Raw genomic sequence first — 25,992 nt, forward strand, 5'->3', positions numbered from 1 at the left:
CAGATCCTGTTATTGGTCTATTCAGAGATTCAACTTCTTCCTGGTTTAGTCTTAGGAGGGTGCATGTGTCGAGGAATTTATCCATTTCTTCTAGATTTTCCAGTTTATTTGCATAGAGGTGTTTATAGTATTCTCTGATGGTAGTTTGTATTTCTGTGGGATCGGTGGTGATATCCCCTTTATCATTTTTTTTGCCTCTATTTGATTCTTCTCTCTTTTCTTCTTTATTAATCTTGCTAGCAGTCTATCAATTTTGTTGATCTTTTTAAAAAACCAGCTCCTGGATTCATTGATTTTTTGAAGGGTTTTTTGTGTCTCTATTTCCTTCAGTTCTGCTCTGATCTTAGTTATTTCTTGCCTTTTGCTAGCTTTTGAATGTGTTTGCTCTTACTTCTCTAGTTCTTTTAATTGTGATGTTAGGGTGTGAATTTTAGATCTTTCCTGCTTTCTCTTGTGGGCATTTAGTGCTATAAATTTCCCTCTACACACTGCTTTGAATGTATCCCAGAGATTCTGGTATATTGTGTCTTTGTTCTCATTGGTTTCAAAGAACATCTTTATTTCTGCCTTCATTTCGTTACGTACCCAGTAGTCATTCAGGAGCAGGTTGTTCAGTTTCCATGTAGTTGAGGAGTTTTGAGTGACTTTCTTAATCCTGAGTTCTAGTTTGATTGCACTGTGGTCTGAGAGACAGTTTGTTATAATTTCTGTTCTTTTACATTTGCTGAGGAAAGCTTTACTTCCAACTATGTGGTCAATTTTGGAATAGGTGTCGTTGGTGCTGAAAAGAATGTATATTCTGTTGATTTGGGCTGGAGAGTTCTGAAGATGTCTATTAAGTCCACTTGGTGCAGAGCTGAGTTCAATTCCTGGATATCCTTGTTAATTTTCTGTCTTGTTGATCTGTCTAATGTTGACAATGGGGTGTTAAAGTCTCCCATTATTATTGTGTGGGAGTTCTAAGTCTCTTTGTGGGTCTCTAAGGACTTGCTTTATGTATCTGGGTGCTCCTGTATTGGGTGCCTATATATTTAGGATAGTTAGCTCTTCTTGTTGAATTGATCCCTTTACCATTATGTAATGGCCTTCTTTGTCTCTTTTGATCTTTGTTGGTTTTAGTCTGTTTTATCAGAGACTAGGATTTCAACCCCTGCCTTTTTTTGTTTTCCATTTGCTTGGTAGATCTTCCTCCATCCCTTTATTTTGAGCCTATGTGTGTCTCTGCACGTGAGACGGGTCTCGTGAATACAGCACACTGGTGGGTTTTGACTCTTTATCCAATTTACCAGTCTGTGTCTTTTAATTGGAGCATTTAGCCCATTTACATTTAAGGTTAATATTGTTATGTGTGAATTTGATCCTGTCATTATGATGTTAGCTGGTTATTTTGCTCATTAGTTGATGCAGTTTCTTCCTAGCCTCAATGGTCTTTACAATTTGGCATGATTTTGTAGTGGCTGGTACCGGTTGTTCCTCTCCATGTTGAGTGCTTCCTTCAGGAGCTCTTTTAGGGCAGGCCTGGTGGTGACAAAATCTCTCAGCATTTGCTTGTCTGTAAAGGATTTTATTTCTCCTTCACTTATGAAGCTTAGTTTGGCTGGATATGAAATTCTGGGTTGAAAATTCTTTAAGAATGTTGAATATTGGCCCCCACTCTCTTCTGGCTTGTAGAGTTTCTGCCGAGAGATCAGCTGTTAGTCTGATGGGCTTCCCTTTGTGGGTAACCTGACCTTTCTCTCTGGCTGCCCTTAACATTTTTTCCTTCATTTCAACTTCGGTGAATCTGACAATTATGTGTCTTGGAGTTGCTCTTCTCGAGGAGTATGTTTGTGGCATTATCTGTATTTCCTGAATTTGAATGTTGGCCTGCTTTGCTAGACTGGGGAAGTTCTCCTGGATAATATCCTGCAGAGTGTTTTCCAACTTGGTTCCATTCTCCCCGTCACTTTCAGGTACACCAATCAGACGTAGATTTGGTCTTTTCACATAGTGCCATATTTCTTGGAGGCTTTGTTCATTTCTTTTTATTCTTTTTTCTCTTAACTTCTCTTCTCACTTCATTTCATTCATTTGATCTTCCATCACTGATACCCTTTCTTCCAGTTGATCGCATCGGCTACTGAGGCTTGTGCTTTTGTCATGTAGTTCTCATGCCATGGTTTTCAGCTCCATCAGGTCCTTTAAGGACTTCTCTGCTTTGGTTATTCTAGTTAGCCATTTGTCTAATTTTTTCTCAAGGTTTTTAACTTCTTTGCCATCAGTTCGAACTTCCTCCTTTAGCTTGGAGTAGTTTGATCGTCTGAAGGCTTCTTCTCTCAACTTGTCAAAGTCATGCTCCATCCATCTTTGTTCCGTTACTGGTGAGGAGCTGTGTTCCTTTGGAGGAGGAGAGGTGCTCTGATTTTTAGAGTTTCCAGTTTTTCTGCTCTGTTTTTTCCCCATCTTTGTGGTTTTATCTACCTTTGGTCTTTGATGATGGTGACGTACAGATGGGGTTTTGGTGTTGATGTCCTATCTGTTTGTTAGTTTTCCTTCTAACAGTCAGGACCCTCAGCTGCAGGTCTGTTGTTGTTTGCTGGAGGTCCACTCCAGACCCTGTTTGCCTGGGTATCAGCAGCAGAGGCTGCAGAACAGTGGATATTGGTGAATAGCAAATGTTGCTGTCTGATCGCTCCTCTGGAAGTTTTGTCTCAGAGGAGTACCCAGCCATGTGAGGTGTCAGTCTGCCCCTACTGGGGGTTGCCTCCCAGTTAGGCTACTCAGGGGTCAGGGACCCACTTGAGGAGGCAGTCTGTCCATTCTCAGATCTTAAGCTGCATGCTGGGAGAACGAGTACTCTCTTCAAAGTTGTCAGACAGGGACACTTAAGTCTGCAGAGGTTTCTGCTGCCTTTTGTTTGGCTATGCCCTGCCCCCAGAGGTGGTGTCTACAGAGGCAGGCAGGCCTGCTTGAGCTGCAGTGGGCTCCACCCAGTTCGAGCTTCCTGGCTGCTTTGTTTACCTACTCAAGCCTCGGCAATGGCAGGCACCCCTCCCCCAGTCTCGCTGTGGCCTTGCAGTTTGATCTCAGACTGCTGTGCTAGCAATGAGCGATGCTGTGTGGGCATAGGACCCTCCGAGCCAGGTACAGGATATAATCTCCTGGTGTGCCATTTGCTAAGACCGTTGGAAAAGCGCAGTGTTGTGGTGGGAGTGACCCAATTTTCCAGGTGCCGTCTGTCACCCCTTTCTTTGACTAGGAAAGGGAATTCCCTGACCCCTTGTACTTCCCGGGTGAGCCTGCTTTGGCTCATGCTTGATGTGCTGCACCCACTGTCCTGCACCCACTGTCCAACACTCCCCAGTAAGATGAACCTGGTACCTCAGTTGGAAATGCAGAAATCACCCGTCTTCTGTGTCGCTTATGCTGGGAGCTGTAGACTGGAGCTGTTCCTATTCGGCCATCTTGGCTCCACCTCCAAGATAGTGCTTTCAACAAATGGTGTTGGGAGAACACAACTTGACATCTAAATTTAGAAATATGAATTGAGACATAGACATTACACGTCTTACAAAAATTAACTCAAAATGTTTCATAAACTTAAATGTAAAGCACAAAACCCTAAAACTCCCAGATCACATAGAAGAAAATCAATATGACTTTAACTATGGCAATGACATTGTAAATACATCAGTATAAGCACTATCCATGAAAGAAATAATGCATAAGCTGGACTTCATTAAAATTAAAACCTTCTTTGTAAAAGATACTGTCAACAGAATAAAAAAAACCACAGAGAGAGAATATTTGCAGAAGATATGTCTAATAAAGTAGCTATGTAAAATACACAAAGAAATCTCAAAACTTGATAAACAACCCAACTAAAGGAGACAAATACCTGAACAAGAGAGGAGTTAAAATGGACAAAAGACACCTCACTAAAGAAGATATGCAGATTGCATATAAGCATGTGAAAAGATATTCAACATCATACATCATTAGGGAATTGCAAATTAAGGCAATTTTATACCACTACATATCTATTAGAATGGCCCAAATCCCAAACGATGACAGCACCAAATGCTGGCAAGGATGTGGACCAACAGGAATTCTCATTCATCATTGGTGGAAATGCAAAATACTACAGCCACTCTGGAAGACACTTTGGTGGTTTCTCATAAAACTAAAAATACTCTTACCATGTCATCCAGCAATAGCACTTCTTAGTATTTGCCCAAAGCATTTAACATTTATATCCACATAAAAGTCTCCACAGGGAAGTTTATAGCAGCTTCATTCATAATTTCCAAAATCTGGAAGCAACCCTCAGTAGGTACATGGATAAACAAATTGTGGTACATCCAAACAATGGAGTATTCAACACTAAAAAATGGTCTATCAAGCCACAAAAAGACACAGAAGAGCCTTAAATGTATATTAGTAAGTGAAGGAAAATGATAGGCTAATTTTATGATTTCAAAGTTCTGGAAAAGACAAAACAATGGAAGCAGTAAAAAGATCAGTGGTTGCCAGGGTTAGAGGGGAGGAAGGGATAAATAGGCAGAGCACAGAGAATTTTTAGGACAGTGAAATTATTCTGTACAATTACCATAATGGTGGATATATGTCATACATTTGTCCTAATTCCATAGAATGTAAACTAGATTTGGGGTTATTGTACCAATTGTAATAAATGTACTGTTCTGGTACAGGATTTTGATAGCAGGGATGATGTGCATGTATGGAATTAGAGGGTAAATGGGAACTTGGTATTTTCTACTCAATTTCGTTGTTAGCCCAAAACTACTTTAAAAAATGAAGTCCATTTGAAACAAAAGTTAGCTTATTGGTAAAATTGTGGTTATCTGAAAGGATGCTTATTTTAAACTAAAAATGAATTTTTAACATATGTTGAATGAATCAATAGCTTTTGAATTTTAAGTATGAACAATATTTGTATTGTTAAGGAATATTACTTACTATTGCTATTGAGGCTAAAATATTTGCAAAAGAGTCCACTGCATGTCTGGTTAAATATTTATTTGGTCAGATTCAGGTAGACCATGAATTCTGAATCTCATTATTATTGTCAGATCTGAGCAAGAGGGGTAACTGCCCCCTGAATCCTATGATTCAGAAGGCCCTGCAGATTACAAATCAGAAATAAATACAGATAGAGTAATTAATTATTACTTGTACATATATAAACAAACACATGCATATATTATAGAATATGCATAGTTATATTTTTTTAGTTATATATTATTTATATATTATTTAAACAATAAGTTATATATTATTTAATATATAAGTTATAATAAGTTATATAATATGCATCATTATATATTATTTAGTTATATATTACTTATATAGTATTTAAACATTAGTAAGTTATATATTATTTAATATATAAGTTATAATAAGTTATATATTTAATATATAAGTTATAATAAGTTATATATTATTTAAACAATTAAAATAAAATATATAATTTGTTATAATTATATTACATGTCATTTATATCTATCTATATATAAATATATACATACATACACATGCAAATATATATAATGAAAAAAATACATGAACCATGCTGTCACTAGGAATCAGATGCTCAGTGCTGGCTCAGCATGGCCTATGACTGTCAACATCTGCTCTCCTGACCAACAATGATCCGGCCCAGGAAAACACTTCTTTGCAATTGCCTGAAAACCAAAAGTGACTTTAGACTTGTAGTTTTGTGGGTTGTTGTTGCTGATGTCAGAGACAGACATTTTAGAGCGCAGTGAATGAACACTTAAAGCACTTAAGAGAAACAAATAAAATAATTTTAGAAACTCTTCGTCTCGGCCTAAATCTAAAGGATTTTTTTCACCCAAAAAGTATTTCTAATTGCAAAATATTCTTTTTTTGTGCCTCCTTTTGTGTGCCAAAGATGTGATTCAGTAGATATTCACAAAATGGCATAGTATTCACAATAGTTGCACAGAGCAGCTGAAGAATATCACAATTTTAAATTATTTATATTATTGTTAAAGTTTTACTGTATATTATATGTAAATCTAGGCAGAATATGCAAACAGTACACTGTCTTTTCTTTACAGTGGTTACTAGATGGACGTAAAATGCTGGAATTGAAAATAGTTTTACTTTTATACAACATTTGCTAAAAATATATATTAAAAAGTAAATGTGGGCCGTGCGCAGTGGCCCACGCCTGTAATCTCAGCACTTTGGGAGGCCGAAGAGGGTGGATCACGAGGTCAGGAGTTCAAGACCAGCGTGACCAACATGGTGAAACCCCTGTCTCTACTAAAAATACAAAAATTAGCCAGGCGTGGTGGTGCGCCCCTGTAATCCCACCTTCTGTGGAGGCTGAGGCAGGAGAATCACTTGAACTGGGGAGGAGGTGGTTGCAGTGAGCCGAGATCACGCCACTGCACTCCAGCCTGGGCAACAAGAGTGAAATTCCTTCTCAAAAAAAAAAAAAAAAAAAGTAAATGTTTAGCTTTTATTTACTTATTATTTTTATATATTTTGCCTGTTTATATGTTTATTTGAATATTTTTCAAAAACATGCTTTTTTAAAACAAAAATTATCTCATTTTTGTAGTTTTAATTTCTATTTTAAATACAAATATATTAGACTTTTATATACTTTAAATACCATGATATATTTAAATTCTTTAGATCATTACAGCTTATAGAATACACTGTGTGACAGTCCTAATTATAACAAAGTAATAATTGTGCTTGAAAAAATAATTTTATTAAATACATTTGTAATAATTTATAAACTGAATATGTTTTAAATTTTAATGGTATATTGTTATTACTCATTCATCAACAGAATGTATGACGTGTACAATAATAATTTAGTCATCACATGTATTTGTGATTTTCAATCATGTAAAAACCATAGCTTTACATACATTTTCCTTTTCTTTTTTTCTTTTTTTTTTTTTTGTTTTCTTTTTTCTTTTTTTTTTTTTTTTTGAGACGAAGTCTTGCTCTTGTCCCCCAGGCTGGAGTGCGAAGGCGCGATCTCAGCTGACTGCAACCTCCGCCTCCCGGGTTCAAGCGATTCTCCTGCCTCGGCCCCCCCACCCGCTCCATCCCCGAGTAGCTGGGATTGCAGGCGCCTGACACCACGCCTGGCTCATTTTAGTATTTTTAGTAGAGACGGGGTTTCACCATGTTGGCTATGCTGTTCTAGAACTCCTGACCTCAGGTGATCCACTGGCCTAGGCCTCCCAAAGTGCTGGGATTACAGGCGTGAGCCACCGCGCCTGGCCATTTTTATTTTCTTTAAAGTTATATCCGTCCAAGGAGGAGTACAGATCATAGTTTGTTAGTATGACTTATAACTTTAAAATGTTTAGACAAGGAGCCCATAGACCTCCATTTGCACTCTTTCCCCAGGCTCCTCAAATGTTAGGGCAGGTATGTTGCCTCTGATTGATTCACCAGACTTGGGCAGGGAGCTTCACAATTTTATCCTATCATGGCACACATGGGAAATAAGAATTATAAAGGAGGTGAGATGAGATATGTGTAAGGGGTTTGCTGAAGAATTAGCAAGTTTTTTAAATTACACAATTTAAAGTAAATAAAAGTACAAAGTATTGGAGGATATAACAAATATCGAGCTTATACTCTACGTGCAAGTAAAATGTTTCCAAAAATTTAAGTGAGAACAAGGATTTTCATCCACATGATTTTTAAATATTAGGCTTTACATTTAAAATGACTATATGTAATTTTGAATTTAAATGTTTGATATGATTATCCAAATTCTTAATAGCAACCATAGACAGAATATTTCTTTTCATGAGAATAAAATAAAAATTTAAATAATTATACTTACTAAAACATAACATATATAAGCAAAAGTTCTATTTCATTCATAAATATAAGCTTGAAACTTTTATGACAATATGAATAAGATTTTTCTAATCAACTTTATTGAAAAATAACAAGTATAATAATTGCATCAATTTCAAGTATAAAATTTCATGAGTTTTGACAGTTGTGTATACCCATGAACCTCTGCCATGAACAAGATACAGAAAATTTCCACAATCCTCAGATTCCACGTACTCCTTTGCAGTACTGCCTTTGATCCATGCCAGAGGCAACCACTGATCTGCATTTTGTCACTATAGACAAATTTGCATTTTATACAAATGGAATCATAGTGAATACACCATTTCTCTTTGACTCTTTTATTCAGCATATTGTTTTTGAAATTCATTCATGTTTTTGCATGTATCAATAGTTTGCTCCTTTTTATTGCTGAGTGGTATTTCATTTTGTGGATACATACATAAGCTTGTTCCTGGGTGGACGTTGCTGGCCCAGGGTCTGTCCACTTAGATACTGTTCCTCTGCAGCATCTTGGGCACAACTGTGACCTATTTGAGTAACACCATTGTGCTTTTGGACTCCAGTTGAGATGCTTTAGACCAGACTCTTTCCACCTGAGGCTTATTATATAGATTTTTCAGTTTTCAAGAAGGAGTTTTTTCACAGAATCTGCCTGCTTAAGGATTTGAGACTCAAAGAATATTAGTGGAGTTGGTTAAAAAGATATTTTATATATACGGATACATGGAATAGACTCAATACATTGTGAATGACGAACATGGAAAAACTTCACATTTCAGTCTACAAAAATGTTTCCAGCATTCCCAAATGTTAAGATTATAATGGTTGGTATGCAGAAAACAAGGCACCATAACTGATAGGCTTTCAAGTATTCTGTGCTTACCTTTGTGATGTGTGATTGAAAAATGGAGCAGCTTTTCTTTTGATTTTCCTTTCCATCTGGTTTTTACATCTAACAATCCAAGAGCTATATCATTTATCCCTCAAAATGGTCTCTATTTTAGTTGACTAGAGTTTTTTTTTCTTTTTTTTCTGAAGGCTGAAGTCTATCCTGTGCCCTGTAGGACTGACTCTATTTCATATATCAAACATTCCTCTAGCTGATATTAGTGGGGTAAAACTTTCTACATTTTATGTCTGTGATTTAAAATGAGACCAAAAAAATTACTTACCACAAAGTTTTTAACAATAATATTGATGGTTGAGACTTCACAACTGGTGGATTAGAATGTGTATTTGTTCAGGTCAGTGAAACCTATTTTCACACAAACAAAAATGGTTTAGTTTACTGTACAAAATAAATGAATCAGTACATATTAATCACAATTGCTAACAAAAAAACTTGCTATATATTTGAAAAAAATAAACAATAGATCCTCTGTTCCAAGAAACATTTCATCTAAGAAAAATTGATTTTGTAATTCAAACCAGAAATTGCTCTAAATATTCAGCCTATGTTGGCTCATTTTGTATGTCATTTTATCTGGGCAACTTGTTGACATTTCTGTGTTTGTAACTTCATAGGCTGTGGTCGTTTGTTACCCCGACATCACCCATCTGCACATGCATTTGTCATTCTTCTGCTGAGTTGGGCTCCACTTGAGCAATGGGAAGTTGGGGCTAGTGGAATAATACTGTTATGTGAAGGATATCATTAGAGGACAAAACTGTACTTCAAAGACCAAGCACATATGGTTTTGACTTTTATAAAGATGGCAGGTGGACATGAAAAAAAGGTTGATTTCAAATTTATTTCCATGATAGGAGGAACTTCTTAAAAGTCTGAGGAAGATTAATTTTCAATTTGGAATACCTAATTACTGAAACATGATCAGGGTTTTACAACTTCCGGAGGTAAATTTTTGGGATGACTAAGCTATCCTCATGGAAACCAATGGAGCAATTTAATAGAAGTCTCAGAATGATGAAATACTGGCAAATGTTTGGTAAGATAAGTTTTAGAAAGCCAACATGTGTAGACTACAACTCATTTGAAAAGTTTTAACCAAAGGGTTTATAAAATTTGAGAACTGAAAAATAAATGACTATCTTTAAATGTGATCCAAATAAAATTGAGTATAGTTTCAAAATCAGTTTTTATTTAAAAAGAACAATTTTTTATGTATCTCATTTATTTTTAATGCTGTTCAGGATATGAATGTCCGAAAATGCTAACATTTCTTTAATAATGGCAACATTGGGCCTTTCTAAAAGCATTTTTTCCCTTCTGTATAAATGATGTATGCTTACAATCAAAGAAGGGGTAAAGATTGGAAAAATATAAACATTCAAATTTTAGCAATTATTCTGCAGACATTTGCACATGCAGCATTTGCAAATCTTTTAGTGATAATTGCAATGGCAAAAATAAAAGAAATCACTTAAAAGTCCATTTGTAGGGGCCAGATTAAATGAGTCCTGTTATAAATGTGCAATAAAATACTATATGCCACTCCACATTAATAATACAGATCTATGTATAATATCATTGAATAACCTCCAAGATATAGTGATAATATAAAAAAAATGTTCAGAACAATGTGGAGAGTGCAGTACTAGCATTTTTTTTTTCTAAAATACAAAATGCAATCCTGGCATTTTTGTAAAAAAACATGTACCATATATGTATCCTTTATATATATAATTTTAAAAATAAAAACACTGGTCAAAATTTTAAAATAAGATGCTGCATTTTCCTCATTAATAATATGCATACAGTAAGAACAGAGAGACTTCACTGTCCTCAGGGGACTGCTCTAGTCTCTTAGCTACCAAGTATCTCGAAGTTACAAATGCATTTTAAAACCCTTATACAGAAGTAGTTTAGTAACTTGTATAAGCAGTCGAGAGTACTTTTTATGAGAATTTATTTATTTATGTTAAGGACTTCCCTTCTTGAGACCTGCTTTTTCTTTTCTAGTAGCCAGGGTTTTTGTGAACAAGGGCGTATTCGTCTGTTTTCACACAGCTGTAAAGAACTACCTGAGACTGGGTAATTTATAGAGAGAAGAGGTTTAATTGACTCATAGTTACACAGGCTGGAGGGGAGGCATGGCTTGGGAGGGAGGTCTCAGGAAACTTACGGTAATGGCAGAAGGCAAAGGGGAAACAGGCACATCTTCTCATGGCTAACAGGAGAGAGAGAAGGCAAAAGCGGAAGTGCCGTATACTTTTAGAAAACCAGACCTCAGGAGAACTCAATCACAAGAACAGCAAGGGGGAAATCCAACCCTATGTTTCAATCACTTCCCACCAAGTTCGTCCGTCAACATTGGCAATTACAATTCAACATGAAATTTGGGTGGGGACACAGAGCCAAACCATATCATTAACTGTTGGACAGGAATTCACACAAAGAATTTTGGAGAGAGGTAAATTGTAACAGAGCAGGCTTTGCAGGCATCTCTGGCAGGGGAGAGGGACCGGAGGCTTCATTATTTCCATATTTGTGACAGGCAAGAGTCATATACTTTATAAATCTTTTGTAGTTTTTAGTGTGATTATCTAGTGTAGTTCGTTATGTAATAGTGAGTTTAGGGAAAGGTTTTTTGAGTATCAGATAAAGATTGATAACTCAGAGGGCAGAGGAACATAGAGATCATCTCTAAGTGAAAAGAGAGGTCACTTTTTGGGGGTGGGAAACGTGGAGGAAGTATCTTCTCAGAAGGAATTATCAGCATAGTTAAGAATCTCAGATAGAATATTGGGCCCTGAAACCAGACCAGGCATCTCCTTATCCTCCTATTCAGCAGCAGAAAGTGGTCTAGGCAGGTTCTTTAATCTCCTGGCCATGCACCAGCAGGGATTGAGTGGATGCTCTTCCGGGACAGAAAGGTCGCAGCAGAGATAAAACCTGATGAAATGCTCTATGTCTCCCTCCCAATTCTGATATGTCCCACCCTCACCCAACACAGCCTATTCAAATTTGGGGGATGAAGCAAAAAGCAGTTCTGTTATGGTTTGAATGTGTCCCCAAAAAGTGTGTGTTAGAAACTTAATCCCCAATACAATGTGTTGGGATGTGGGGCCTAATGGGAGGTGTTTAGGTTCCAATCCCTCATGAATGGATTAATGCTGATTATAAAAGGGCTTGAGGCTGCAAGCTCACTCTCTCACTCTCTCTTGCCTTTTTTTGTCTTTCCACCATGGGGTGATGTGAGAAGAAGGCCCTGATCAGATGCCATCCCCTCAGTATTGAGCTTCTCAGCCTCCAGAATCTTGAGCCAATACATTCCTGTTTATTTTAAATTACCCAGTTCTGTTATAGCAGCACAAAACGAATGGACACAAGTCCATTTAGAGAAATGGACTCAGAGAAAATATATAGCATTAAATAAATGCACACATTAGAAAAAAAAGATCTAAAATCAATGATCTAAGCTTCTAATTTAGGACCATTAGAGAGAGAAAGCAAAGTAAATCTAAAGCAATCAGAATAAATAAATAAAATTTAGAGCAGAAACCAATGAAATTGGAAACAGGAAAACATTGGAGAAAATCAATGAAAACAAAAACTGGTTCTTTGAAAAGTTCAGTAAAAGTGACAAAACTCTAGCCTGGCTAACTCAGAAAAAAAGAGAAAAAACAATCTAAATTACCAAGATTGGAAATAAAAAAGGGATTTTCACTGCTGATCCCATGGATATTAAAATGTTAACAAGATAGTACTATGAACAACTCTTCATCCACAAATTGAGTAACTTAGATGAAATTACCAGTTCTTTGAAAGACACAAACTACCAAAATTCACTTAAGGAGAAACAGATAACCAGCATAGATATATATATATTAAAATTTGTAAATTAAAAAATTTTTAAATGTTTCCAAAAAAGCACTTTCCCATATAGTTTCACTGGTGAATTCTACCAAACATTTTAGTAAACAATATTGCCAATCCTCCACAATCCCTTTCAGAAGATATAAGTAGAGTGAATACTTCTCAACTCTTTTACAAGGCCCGTGTACTCTAATATGAAAACCAGATAAACACATTATAAGAAAAATAACACAGTAATATCTGTAATGGACATATATGTAAAACTTCTTAACAAAATACTAGATAATGTAATTTGGCAATATATAAACTGGAAAATACAACATGATCAACTTGGGTTTATTCTAGGAATGAAACGCTAGTTCAACATTCAAAAATCAATTAACGTAATTCACCCTATTAATAGACTAAATAAGAAAATCAATATGATTATATAAATAGACCCAGAAAAAATATTTGACAAAGTATCTAATTGTATTACAAATGAATGAAATAACCTCACTACATATTGTAGAGAGAAAATACGCTGTCCTACGTAATTTTGGAAATGAGTGGAGACTAAGGCAAAAGGAAATGTATATGGACACCATATCGCAGTTGGTTGTTGTTTTATACATGCAGATAAACAATTCTGAAACCACTATGGATATATACTAGAATTAAATAAGTACAAGAAAGAAAAATAGTAGGAGTTAGCCTTCTTATTATTGGGATGGTTGGTAGGTTACAGAGAGGCAAGGTTGCGGAGGTGGGGGGAACTGGACTAGAGTTGCTACTGAACTAGAGTCTTGTGTGCTGCTGAACTAGAGTTGGAGACATCAGTATAATTTTATGTTTAGCTTAATCTAGTTAAAGACATACTTCCCATTAGGCGCCACCTCCAACACTGGGAATCAAATTTCAGCATGAGATTTGGAGGGGACAAATATCCAGACTATATCAGAGGGGTGTAATGAATTTAATTTAATCTATCAGTCTCTTTTTTAGCATTTCTTTGAAAAATATGTTCCACACAAGGAAAGCACTGACTCTAAGCTGTGATTTACAGTAAACTCAAAGTAGGCCTCACCAAAATTAGAAAATAGAATTCAGTAATATGTATAAATCCTTGTACATCACAGCCAATTGGGACTTATTCTAGGGATGTAAATATGCTGTATTAGAAAATTATCAATTTATGTAACTCACCACGTTGATAGAATAAGAAAAATGTTGAGAAATTAAAAATCCTTTAATAATACTTTTAGTGTACTAGAAACAGAAAGGACTGCTTTAAACTGATAAACTCTATCCATAAAAATATACATAGTAAGCAACATTCTTAATGCTGACTTATTGAAAGATTTCTGTCCAAAATTGAAGTGAATCTTATATCAAATATTGAATTGCATCTAATATTGCCTCTGATGCAATAAGGTAAGGCAATAAGGCAAGAAGAAATAAGTAGAAGTTGTATAGTACAAAAGAAATAGTTCCCTATTCAAAAAGAGCAGAAGAATGTAGAGGAGGTGCTGAATATTCAAACATCTCTTTATTTTTATAAACCAGTAGTAACTGAAAAATAAAACCAAAATCAAAGATTCTCTCAACAACAGCATCAAAAACATTTAAGTACTTAGTAGTAAATTTAACCAAAGTTGAATGTACAGGCATTTTTATGAAATATATCTGAAAGAAATAAAACAGGATATATGGAGAACTATCTTATATTCTTTATTCTGAAGGCTCAGCTATTCATTTCTACACAAATCTGATCTAAGATTTAGTACGATTCTATTCACAATCTTGACTGATACTTTAATTGTAGAAATTGACAAGGTGATTGTAAAATGTATTTGTCAAAAAACAAGGAAAAGCTAAGACAATCTTGAAGAACAGAGTTGGAGGCTTAACACTGCCACATATTAAGATGTAAACAAAGGTATAATACTAAGTAGAATGTATATAGAAGTAGAACTGAATAGAGAATCTATAAACAAGTGTATTTATATATATTTTTATCTCCCTATTGTGTTTGGTATACATTTTTATATATTTTATAACATAAAAGAGTGTTGGTATAATGTGTTCAATGATTAACTGTTAAAACAGTGGATAGTTAGTAAGGTCCCAAATATTTCATGAAACTTTCACTGACCACTCTATTCTTTTCTTCATCTACTGAACTTCAGTGATGATTATTTACATCTCTCACTCATGTTTCATTTTTTAGTTTGGGGGGTCTTGAACAAGAGAGGGTATCTTATGTTTTTTATTGTCTGTGGGGTCTAGGAGATCATCAAGACACTTTTTTACTCAGAACAAAGCCCTCTTCCCGGCACCCTCAGCTTTCCTCTCCAAAACCAATCACACCAACAAAACCAAATCAAGCCAAGCCAAATCCAACTACATCAAATCAAATGATGTGCAAATGAAATATAACTAAACTCCAACATAACAAATCATGTTGTTCTGAGTTCCTTGTACATATTTTATAAACTGTTAATTTATATTATTTCTATTCCCATATCTCTGAAAGTATCAACTCTCAATACCAATTAGAAAACTTGCTTTGGGAATGATTTTCTGTATATATAGAAATAAACTACGGTGTTCATCTAGAGAAACTCATTGAAGGCTACTTAGGGGAGACCCAGGGACTTGGTGAAGTGTCTAATTAGAGCCTTCTAAAGGTGAACTCTAAACATATATGTCAAATAGGGTTAGCAATTTAACAGTATTGAAAAGTTCTGAAGGAACTCTTACTCCAGCAATATTTCTGAGATATTTTTAGAATACTAAACATATAGCCCCAATCCTCTGTGGGTTTTTTTTTAAGTAGAAATAAAAAAGGTGGAATCGATGGATTAGGTAAAAGTTGAAACCAAATATTTAGGACATCTCAACAAGCACCAAATCAATTATATTACTTTTTCTGCTCTTCACTTAAAAACCATCTGGGGCTGTCACGTAGACTTGGCCTTTTTTTAAGTACTGTCAAGAAGTAAGTGTCTAGATTGTCAAGAACACATGCCTCACACCACCGTACAACATTTGTGTAAGGAATGCAACTTATACAACAATGGGTAAAATTATATGGTGTTCAGGAAGTCTGTAAGTATGAATAGCTACAGTATAATGTAAATGTTTATAAAGCATGGTCAGCAGTTAGAGATTTCACACCTTCTATCAAACACCTAATTTATTTTGTTATTTTTCTTAAAATTTTTTATATTACATTTTCAATGTCAGAGTATTTTCAGACTTTAAAATATATTTTGGTCATTTCAGATTTCAAAAATTTTACCTATGTCTCTGGATGCTTCTCTTTTCGTTCTTTATAGATCTTTAGAGAGGCAAAATCATTAAGGAGTTGTATTATTTCACTGTCACATAAGAAGTATGGAGGGTTATGGAGGGAATCCACAATGTCTTTAGATTATAGAAATGGTATTTTGGGCATTAGTAGTAAAAGTAATTAAATTGCAGTTCAGTTTGTTCATGGATTTTCAGTACTCTCAGAATTTCATTCATCTGACTAGCCACTATAAATGGCTTTACTAAGTTTACAAACTGTAGCACCTGGTCTCACAGAACTTACCAGCTAACCTGATGCAATACATGAATAAATATCTGTGCATTATAATTTTAAGGGAATGCCTATGAAATAAAAATGATTTATCATTCTCTAGGGGAAAAAAGCCCAGGACTTTAATTTCGTGGATTCTTTTTCTATCATACATTGTTCAAATATGAACTCGAATGTTTGTGCTTACCCGTAAGATATCTGTAATCACTTAAGAATGTTCATTTAATCTTTCTGATGTTAATTCTGTATCGCCTTTTGTTCTCTAGCACATAGTTCCTCTATGGTAATATTTTTCAAAATTCTCAGTGGTTTGTTTTGCTGGCATTACATTTTTGAGGCCTAATAATTTTCCTGACTCATTCTGAACACTTTGAGGTACTGAACAGGGGAATTTCTTTTGTGTTAAGGTGATAATATCTCCAAGGAGTTGAGTATAAATGGCTGATGATGCCATTACTTATGCGTTAATATCATTTTATTTTGTTGACATCTTCCATGCATCCTTACAAAACCTAATATATTACGTTGGAGAGGAGGACAGTTGTAAGAGAGTATCTTTGACTTAGCTATTCACACATACTTGGCATTATTACTTGGGATAATGTAGACGTATGCTAGTGAGCATTTACCAGTCACCAACATACTCTGCAGATGGTAAGGTTTGGGGAGTTGGCGCCACTGACTTCCAAGTACCACTGCAATTCTGATGTGCCGTATTCCATAGTTGCTATTTAAAAAATTAGGAAGCTTAAGAGCACAAATAAGTGAACAGATAGGTAAAGCTGTAATGACCCCAATTCTGAAAAAGAACTTGCAATGATTTTGAGTTTTTTCACATATAGACTTGGATGACATTTTATTTACCTCTTTACTCATATTCACCCATAGAAAATGCCTTAAGTAACTGCTTCGTATTTTCCCTTTGGTGATTTTTTTAAGAAACTATGGAAAAGAACTGGTATGAAACTAGAGTTCTTCCCTTTTCTATGGAGAATCACATATTCAATGATTATGATGCTCCAAACTCAGATTAACAAATGTAATCTTGGACTTATGAGAGATGTTGCTGTCAGAGCCAGCTCGCTTCTCTTCTTCTTCTTCTCATCATAAATGCTTGTTCAAAATTTGTTAGTTTGGAATCAGTTTTTTTAATTCCATTAAAATAGCCAGTGATCTCTTTCCCTCCCTCCCTCCCTCCCTCTTTTCCTTCCTTCTTTCCTTCCTTCCTTCTTCCTTTTTTGAAGCTTAACAATATTACTGCTTATGGATCTTTAAGCCGTTAAAATGAAGGCAAGGGTACTTAATGGAAATTCTTTTATTAAAAGTGTTTGGTTATAAGTAAGAGGCAGAACAATGTGTAAGATATATTAAAGGATGATAATAAAATATTAGCAATATTAACCTTAGCATTAAAATAATGGTAGATGGTACACTTGATACCCTTCAAAAATCCTGCAGGTCTTTTTCGCTGTTCAGAGTTTGGGCTCTTCACTCTGGCTAAGAAATGTATAGCACTGCTGCTGAAGATTGGAAAAAGAGCTTGAGGTCAGAGGTTGACACAGTGAGGGAGTTTGCTCTTTAAGAGGTTATCTGTGGATCTGCAAAGCCAAAGTGTAATTGGGTTTTGTGATGTGATTTTAGTGTGTAATTGTATATGATCTTAGTTTCAAAGACAAGCTTGGAAGATTTTTCTAGCTTGTTTGTGATACCAATTTTAGGGATTGTGTGCAATCTTGGATGGACAATTCAGAATGATCAAAAATAGCCATCAGAAGTGATACAGCAAGTATTTGATTCACTCTAATTATAATTTCAGCACATTGATTCTAATGTGATATGTTGTCTTTTTTAGGACATTACATTGGTTCGGAAAATAAAGATATTTATTTTTCATGGCTAGTATCAATATAGCCAGTTTTATGTCATCACTGTGGCTCTCAGTGTTTCAGAGTTTGAACTTGAGGATTACTGAATCATTATAAAGAAAGAAAAAAAGTTAGAGCGTTGTAATTGGTTGTCTAGGGGGTTTTTGGCCACAAAATTTGTTAAGTTTCTGATTCCTGAATATTCTTAACAATGGAAAATAAACACTTCCTTATTGTTTTAGTTGTTTAGGGATGCCTTGATTAAGCTGTCACTGCTGTCAGTTATGTTCTTATAAGCCTGGTTGGATCTATTTCATGTTAGGAAAAAGCTCAGATAAATCCAGGAAAGCTTAATGTTTATCCAATGTGAAAATAATTACTCAAAAGTGTTATTCTTAATCCAGATAATTAGAGTGAGGAAGGAAAGATCAGTGTCATTGTGAATTATGTCCCGGCAATTGACTCTTGGTCCTTGTAAGTTTCAGGTGAAGATGTGAATGGATAAAGGTTAGATTAAACATAATCCAAAGTAGCTGCAACCTTAATCTGTTATGATACAAGGATGATCACTTAAAAAGAGCTGGATTGTGGGATTGTTTCTGGTTGGATAAGATGCTGCTCGACTGGGACTAGTCTTAAAACATGCTTAGCACCATGTCACTGCAGCTGTAAGCACTTGTGCACGACTGCAGCCTGCCACAACTAACAGGCGCTCCTGGGCTCAAGCTGTATATTGGAGTATCATACTTTCACAATCTCTGGGCTTCATATTAACATGCCTTCCAACAGTCTGCATGGAAAAATATTTCCTGCGACCTTTGTGGCATCTCTTCTTGGTTGTAATAAGCATGGATTTGGAACCTGCTAAAACTCTGGTACGAAGTATGCAGCCATTTATTAACTTGTACAATTAGAGGACATATTTGTAATTGAGCTTATTTTTTACTCTGATTCAATACAGAAACTGTGTTTTCAATGATTCTTTAATGTAATACACAATGTTTGTAGAACGAATTATCTGTCAAGTATTTTGAAAATAAAGTTAGGCCTTTCTAAATATTTCTGAGGAGTTAAAATATTTTTTGAAGTATGATTAATAAATTCCAAAAGGCTTTCAAAAGGCAGAATGCAAAATCTAGCTATCTCTTTAATTAAAATGAAGAAATATTTAGAGGTTCATCTATTTATCCCAATAAATATCAGAAATTTAATATCCTTAATTTCTGAGTGGTAAAGTTGGTTTGCTTTGATTATACAAAATAGAACAAAAAATACTTTAGCAGTTATTATGTGAAACCTTATTGACTAAATTGAAATGCACAGCTATTTCATGACAACATTTAATGATTTGTTTTAGTCATTATATTATAGCAATTTATTGCTACTAAATAGTTAAGAAAATACTGCAATGTAAAAGTTAGTGATGCTAATGCTCTGAAACAGATGCTTAGTTTTATTTGAAGTAATCAAAGTTCTAAAAGGTTAGTTTAAATATTTTAATAATGTGTCTTTTAGTAAGCATCATTCAAATATATCAGTATATTTTTAACCTTCATTAAACTCCACATTTACTCTATCCAATCCTTGCTGTCATGGATAAATATATAACATCGTAGGCTATAAATGTAACAGACATGTTTCCAGTTACACTAATGGCTTCCATACGTATTTGTATAAAATTTGTTTTTCAAAGACTATAAACATTTGTTGAGCATTCACCACCCATATTTAGAACTTGCTCCATATTTTCTTTTTCTTTTTCTTTTTTTGAGATGGAGTTTCGCTCTGTTGCCCAGGCTGGAGTGCAGTGACATGATCTTGACTCATTGCAACCTCCTCCTCCCAGGTTCAAGCAACTCTCCTGCCTCAGCCTCCCGAGTAGCTTGGAACTACAGGTGAGTATCACCATGCCCAGCTAATTTTTGTATTTTTAGTAGAGACGTGGTTTCACCATGTTGGCCAGGCTGGTCTCTAACTCTTGCTCCATATTTTCACAAATTATTTAATGTCATTCGTTTATGTAACTGCTGTGTTACCAAGGGCCTGTGAAACACCAGATAGTGGTATAAGGGCTATGAATACAGCAATGAACAAAGTCCCTGTCCCCGCAAAGCTTATGTTCTTGTGGTTAAAGAGAAAATATAAAATAAAAAAGTAAGTGTACAGCATGCAAGAGAGTGGCAAAAGCAATGAAGAAAAATGTATGGTTAGGGGTTTAGGAATGGGGCATGATTACTATTTAAAGTGAGAAGATTAGGGAGGGCTTCATCGAGTAGGCGACCTTTGCACCAAGGCCTGAAGGATGTAAGAGAATGGGTTGTGTGACACTTGGCTTCTGAATAATTACTCTTTCTCAGTAAACAGAACAATTTGCTAGGTAAAGTTTTCATTAGATACTGAGAACATAGTTATCATCTCAGGATTTACGGATGAGTTTGACTGAAGTACTAACTTCTCTATATTTGAAAAACGTATTCAAATTCAACAACCTTCGATAAGTCTTTGGTCTAAAATCTTTGTAAACATTTGTGCTCTTGATTTGGGAAGAGCAAGAATGTGTCTTTTTATCTTCCAAGGAATGAAAGAAAACATATAGCTCTTACTCTTCATGAAGATGCACCTGTATTGTTGTCAGGAAGAGTAGGAGCAAGGAGGAACAATGCCTCCTGGTGCTTGTTGAATTGAGTGTGAGTGCTGCAGTTCTGAGAAACTGTGTTGTAATTGTGCGTTCTATCACCTATAGAGGTGTGCCTCAAACCAGGTCTTGCCTTGTGAGTTAGTTGACATAATAGGTGTGAAAGTGTGTGCATAGGCTAGGCGCGGTGGGTCACGCCTGTAATCCCAGCACTTTGGGAGGCCAAGGCGGGTGGATCACAAGGTCAGGAGTTCAAGACCAGACTGGACAAGATGTTCACCATCAGCCGGGCATGGTGGCAGGTGCCTGTAATCCCAGCCACTCGGGAGGCTGAGGCAGAGAATTGCTTGAACCTGGGAGGTGGAGATTGCAGTGAGCCGAGATTGCGCCACTGCACTCCAGCCTGGACAACAGAGCGAGACTCCATCTCAAAAAAAAAAAAAAAAAAAGTGTGTGTAGAAGTCTCACCCACCTAATGTGGCTATTTTTTTCCCTTAATTTCTAAAATTGTTTCATTGCAAATATCCCAAGAGAAGGTACATTTTAAATCTTTCTCATGCATTTATATTCCAGTGTGAATACATTTACCAGATAATAACTGGAGGAAATAAATTGCTAAGGAAGGAAAGGAAAGGATAGGAGCACGAAGTTTCTAGGTCCCCAGACAAGGAGAGGAATGTAAGGGATGCAACTGAGAGAATACTTACAGAGAGGGGAGGTTGAAGTTACTAAAAACACTTAACTACTTCACGCTCTAGCTAAAGGGCTTCTAGGACAAGCTATAGCCAATGAACTTAGAAAAAGGAGAATAAGGCATAATTAATATACAGAATAATAAAGTCAGATGAGAATGCAGAGGTCCAGAAGAGAAGTGACAGATATGGTTTACATTCATACACACAGTGTTAACAGAGCTCAAAGTACTCCCAGCCTAGTACCCTTTTATAACAATTACCTCTAAACTGATGCAGGCATTCCAAAACTTGAATAGACAGTGTCAATGAACAACAAGTTTCTATTTTCTCGTAAGGAAGAAAAAAATAAGAATAAATAGTTTCAAAATAAAGCTGAACCATAACAGTCCTGAGCCCTAATTTCTGAAGCTTCTGTACTGCTAACAACAAAGCTTGTCCCCTTAGAATGGGGTCTTTCCCTGTTCAGCGCCACAAAGCCAATACACAAAACTGAAAGTGAGGGTCAAGCAATGAAGGCTTTTTTTCAATGACCATGGAATTGAGAAATGGGAGCGTGGCTTTCAAATCAATTTATGTGGTCAACAAACATGAAAAAAAGCTCATCATCACTGGTCATTAGAGAAATGCAAATCAAAACCACAGTGAAATACCATCTCACGCTAGTTAGAATGGTGATCATTAAAAAGTCAGGAAACCACAGATGCTGGAGAGGATGTGGAGAAATAGGAACGCTTTTACACGGTTGGTGGGAGTGTAAATTAATTCAACCATTGTGGAAGACAATGTGGTGATTCCTCAAGGATCTAGAACCAGAAATACCATTTGTCCAAGCAATCCCATTACTGGGTATATACCCAAAGGATTATAAATCATTCTAGTATAAAGACACATGCACACGTATGCTTATTGTGGCACTGTTCACAATAGCAAAGACTTGGAACCAACCCAAATGCCCTTCAATGATAGACTACATAAAGAAAATGTGGCACACGTACACCATGGAATACTATGCAGCCATAAAAAAGGATGAGTTCACGTCCTTTGCAGGGACACGGATGAAGCTAGAAACCATCATTCTCAGCAAAGTAACACAAGAACAGAAAACCAAATACCACATGTTCTCACTCATAAGTGGGAGTTGAACAATGAGAACACATGGACACAGGGAGGGGAACATCACACACCAGGACCTGTTTGGGGGTTGGGGGCTAAGGGAGGGATAGCATTAGGAGAAACACCTAATATAGATGATGGGTTGATGGGTGCAGCAAACCACCATGGCACATGTATACATACATAAGAAACCTGCACATTCTGCATATGTATCCCAGAACTTAAAGTATAATATAAATAAATAAATAAATAAATAAATAAAGCTAGTTACAGAAGCAAAATACAATGCAGAGGTAATAAGATTTCTAGATGGGTCAAATGTTTACCTGCCCCCCCAAAAAATTCTTGGCTAGTGAGGGGTAAGAGGGTTAGGATATAGGGTTTCTCTAATGAAGGGGTTGGATATTAAAAGTGAGGGGAGGAATATTCATTTATCTTCTGGAAATGGACCATGAATTCTCTGGAACCAGAGTGCTGCCTTCTTTTCTGTCCTTTCATGGCTTCTTCTCCTCATTGCCATGGTGATTGTCAACTGTCCCAGTGTGAGTGGGAGTGTCATTTAGCATAGAAATGAGATTATAATGAAGCCTGAGATCTTTTTGATGTCATTTAGTCAGCTATCTTGGTTCTAACCAGTCTCAGCTGGTCTGGTTACAGAAAGAACTTTTTATCACATGTGTCTTGTTTCTTTTTTTTTTTTTTTCTTCCTCAGTACTGTCTTTTTACAAGTGACATGCATCCTGTTTCTTAAAGATAAGCAGAATTAGGGCAGGGTAGAAAGTCAGCTATGTCACAGGAACTACACTGGGTAAAAGTACTACAATCAGCTTTGAGTCACCCAAAGCCCACAATCCTCTCAAATTCTTCTATGTATCTATGTATTTCCTTCCTCAACTTTACCTTGCTGAAAGATCTAAGGCTTTTTGAGACAGAGGAAATTACACAGAGATCCCAAAGCAGGGCTAGCTGAGGAGACAGGGGTGATGGCAAGGTGGAGATGAGCTTCTGGTGTGGGCCGTTCTTTGGAGGTGGGAGTAGCAAGTTGGGTGGGATGTCTGGGTACTAGAATCACCAGACAGCTCTCATAGCTGTTGAGGGCAGGTGTTGATGGCAAGAGAAGATGAGATAACATGGGCAGAAATGACATCAATACTTTTTTTAAAAAATAATTTCAGCTCCTATTTTAGATTCAGGGAGTGCATGTGCAGATTTGTTCCATGGGTATATTGTGTGACACTGAAGTATGGAGAACAAATGGCTCTGTCACCTAGGTACCGAACATAGTACCCAATAGTAGTTTTTCAGCCCTTGCCACACTCCCTCTCTCTCCCCTCTGGTAGTCCCCAGTGTTCATTGTTTCCATCTTTATGTCCATGTGTACTCAATGTTTAGCTACCATTTTTTTTTTTATTATACTTTAAGTTCTAGGGTACATGTGCACATTGTGCAGGTTAGTTACATATGTATACATGTGCCATGCTGGTGCGCTGCACCCACTAACTCGTCATCTAGCATTAGGTATATCTCCCAATGCTATCCCTCCCCCCTCCCTCCACCCCACAACAGTCCCCAGAGTGTGATATTCCCCTTCCTGTGTCCATGTGATCTCATTGTTCAATTCCCACCTATGAGTGAGAATATGCGGTGTTTGGTTTTTTTGTCCTTGCGATAGTTTACTGACGATGATTTCCAATTTCATCCATGTCCCTACAAAGGACATGAACTCATCATTTTTTATGGCTGCATAGTATTCCATGGTGTATATGTGCCACATTTTCTTAATCCAGTCTATCATTGTTGGACATTTGGGTTGGTTCCAAGTCTTTGCTATTGTGAATAATGCCGCAATAAACATACGTGTGCATGTGTCTTTATAGCATTAGCTACCATTTTTAAGTGAGAAAATGCAGTACTTGGTTTTCTGTTTCTGCATTTATTTGCTTAGGATAATGGCTTCTAGCTGCATCCATGTTGCTGCAAAGAACTGGATTTCATTCTTTTTTATAGCTATGTGGTATTCCATGATGTATATGTACCACATTTTCTTTCTCCAGTCCACCATTGATGAGCATCTAGGTTGATTCTATGTCTTTGCTACTGTGAATAGTGCTACATTGAACATATAAATGCATGTGTATTTTTGGTAGAATGATTTGTTTTCCTTTGGGCATTTACCCAGTAATGGATTGCTGGGTTGAATGGTAGTGTTGTTTTAAGTTCTTTGAGAAATCTCCAAACTGCTTTTCACAGTGGCTGAACTAATTTCAATCCCACCAACAGGGTATATACCTTCCCTTTTTTGAGAAATCTCCAAACTGCTTTCCATAGGGTTTGAACTAGTTTACATTTCCACCAACAGTGTATAAGTGTTTCCTTTCCTCTGCAGCCTCACCAGAATCTGTTACCTTTTGACTTTTTAATAATTGCTGTTCTGACTGGTATGAGATGATATCTTATTGGACAGCAAGATTTATTGATTAGCAATCAAATGTACTTAAGGGAGAGATATCCCTTGGCAGGTGTGGTTGATATCCTAATACCTTTCCATGTCCTCTGGGTTAGGGTGAAGAACTTGTTCCTTCATCAAAGGAAAATAAAAATACAACATTATAATTTTAATGTTTTGTTTAAAACTACTTATTTGTTTGCTTGAAACAATTAAATCTTCCCTTACATGAAGAAGGAGAGTAAGTTGTAATTGAACCTTATAATACAGGAAACAGACATTTAGGTAGAAAAACCACCAGGCATCAACCTAATCATTGAATGTTTCCCGTAGTAAAAGTTGTTGTAATTAGTACCTTTCACAAAGACAAAAGAGAAGCAATTGATTCAATTTGAAAAACAAATAGAAATTTAATATTATAGGAATACAAAGCAACTTCTTAAATAAAAAAAATTATCCATTTTATTTTGTTAATTCTAAGATGCATCTTACAATTGTTTGCATCTCAGATATGATTACATAAATCATTTCGTTTAAGATCATCTACGATGCTAGTCCCTTGAATTAAGAAATGAAAGACAAATGTCATTATTATTATTAGTGACAACTTCTGAAAGTTCTTGCCAAGAAAATAAGACAAAAACAGATATAAAACTTTAGGAAGGATACAAATTCATCCCTATTAGCAGATTATGTGATTATTTTTCCCAAAAACCCGAGGGTCAGCTGATAAACTACTAGAACTGATAAGATGATTCATTAAGTGGCAGGATATAAAATAAATATGGGATATTAATGACCAGTTAGAGCTTTGTTACATCCTCTAACAAATCATTGCTTTGTTTACCAAGCAGAGAGATAATGCTTCTATTGAAAAAATATAAAGAAAGATAATTTCAACTATGATTATAAAAATTACTTTTGTTAAGACACCATAAGCATAATAAAAGGGCAAATAACAACTTGAAAAATATTAGCAATATATGTATAACAGGCAAAAATGTAGAATCCTAAAATATAAAGAACTGTT

The sequence above is a fragment of the Pan troglodytes genome, chromosome 3, assembly GCF_028858775.2.
Source record: "Pan troglodytes isolate AG18354 chromosome 3, NHGRI_mPanTro3-v2.0_pri, whole genome shotgun sequence".
In the NCBI taxonomy this organism is placed as follows: Eukaryota; Metazoa; Chordata; class Mammalia; order Primates; family Hominidae; genus Pan; species Pan troglodytes.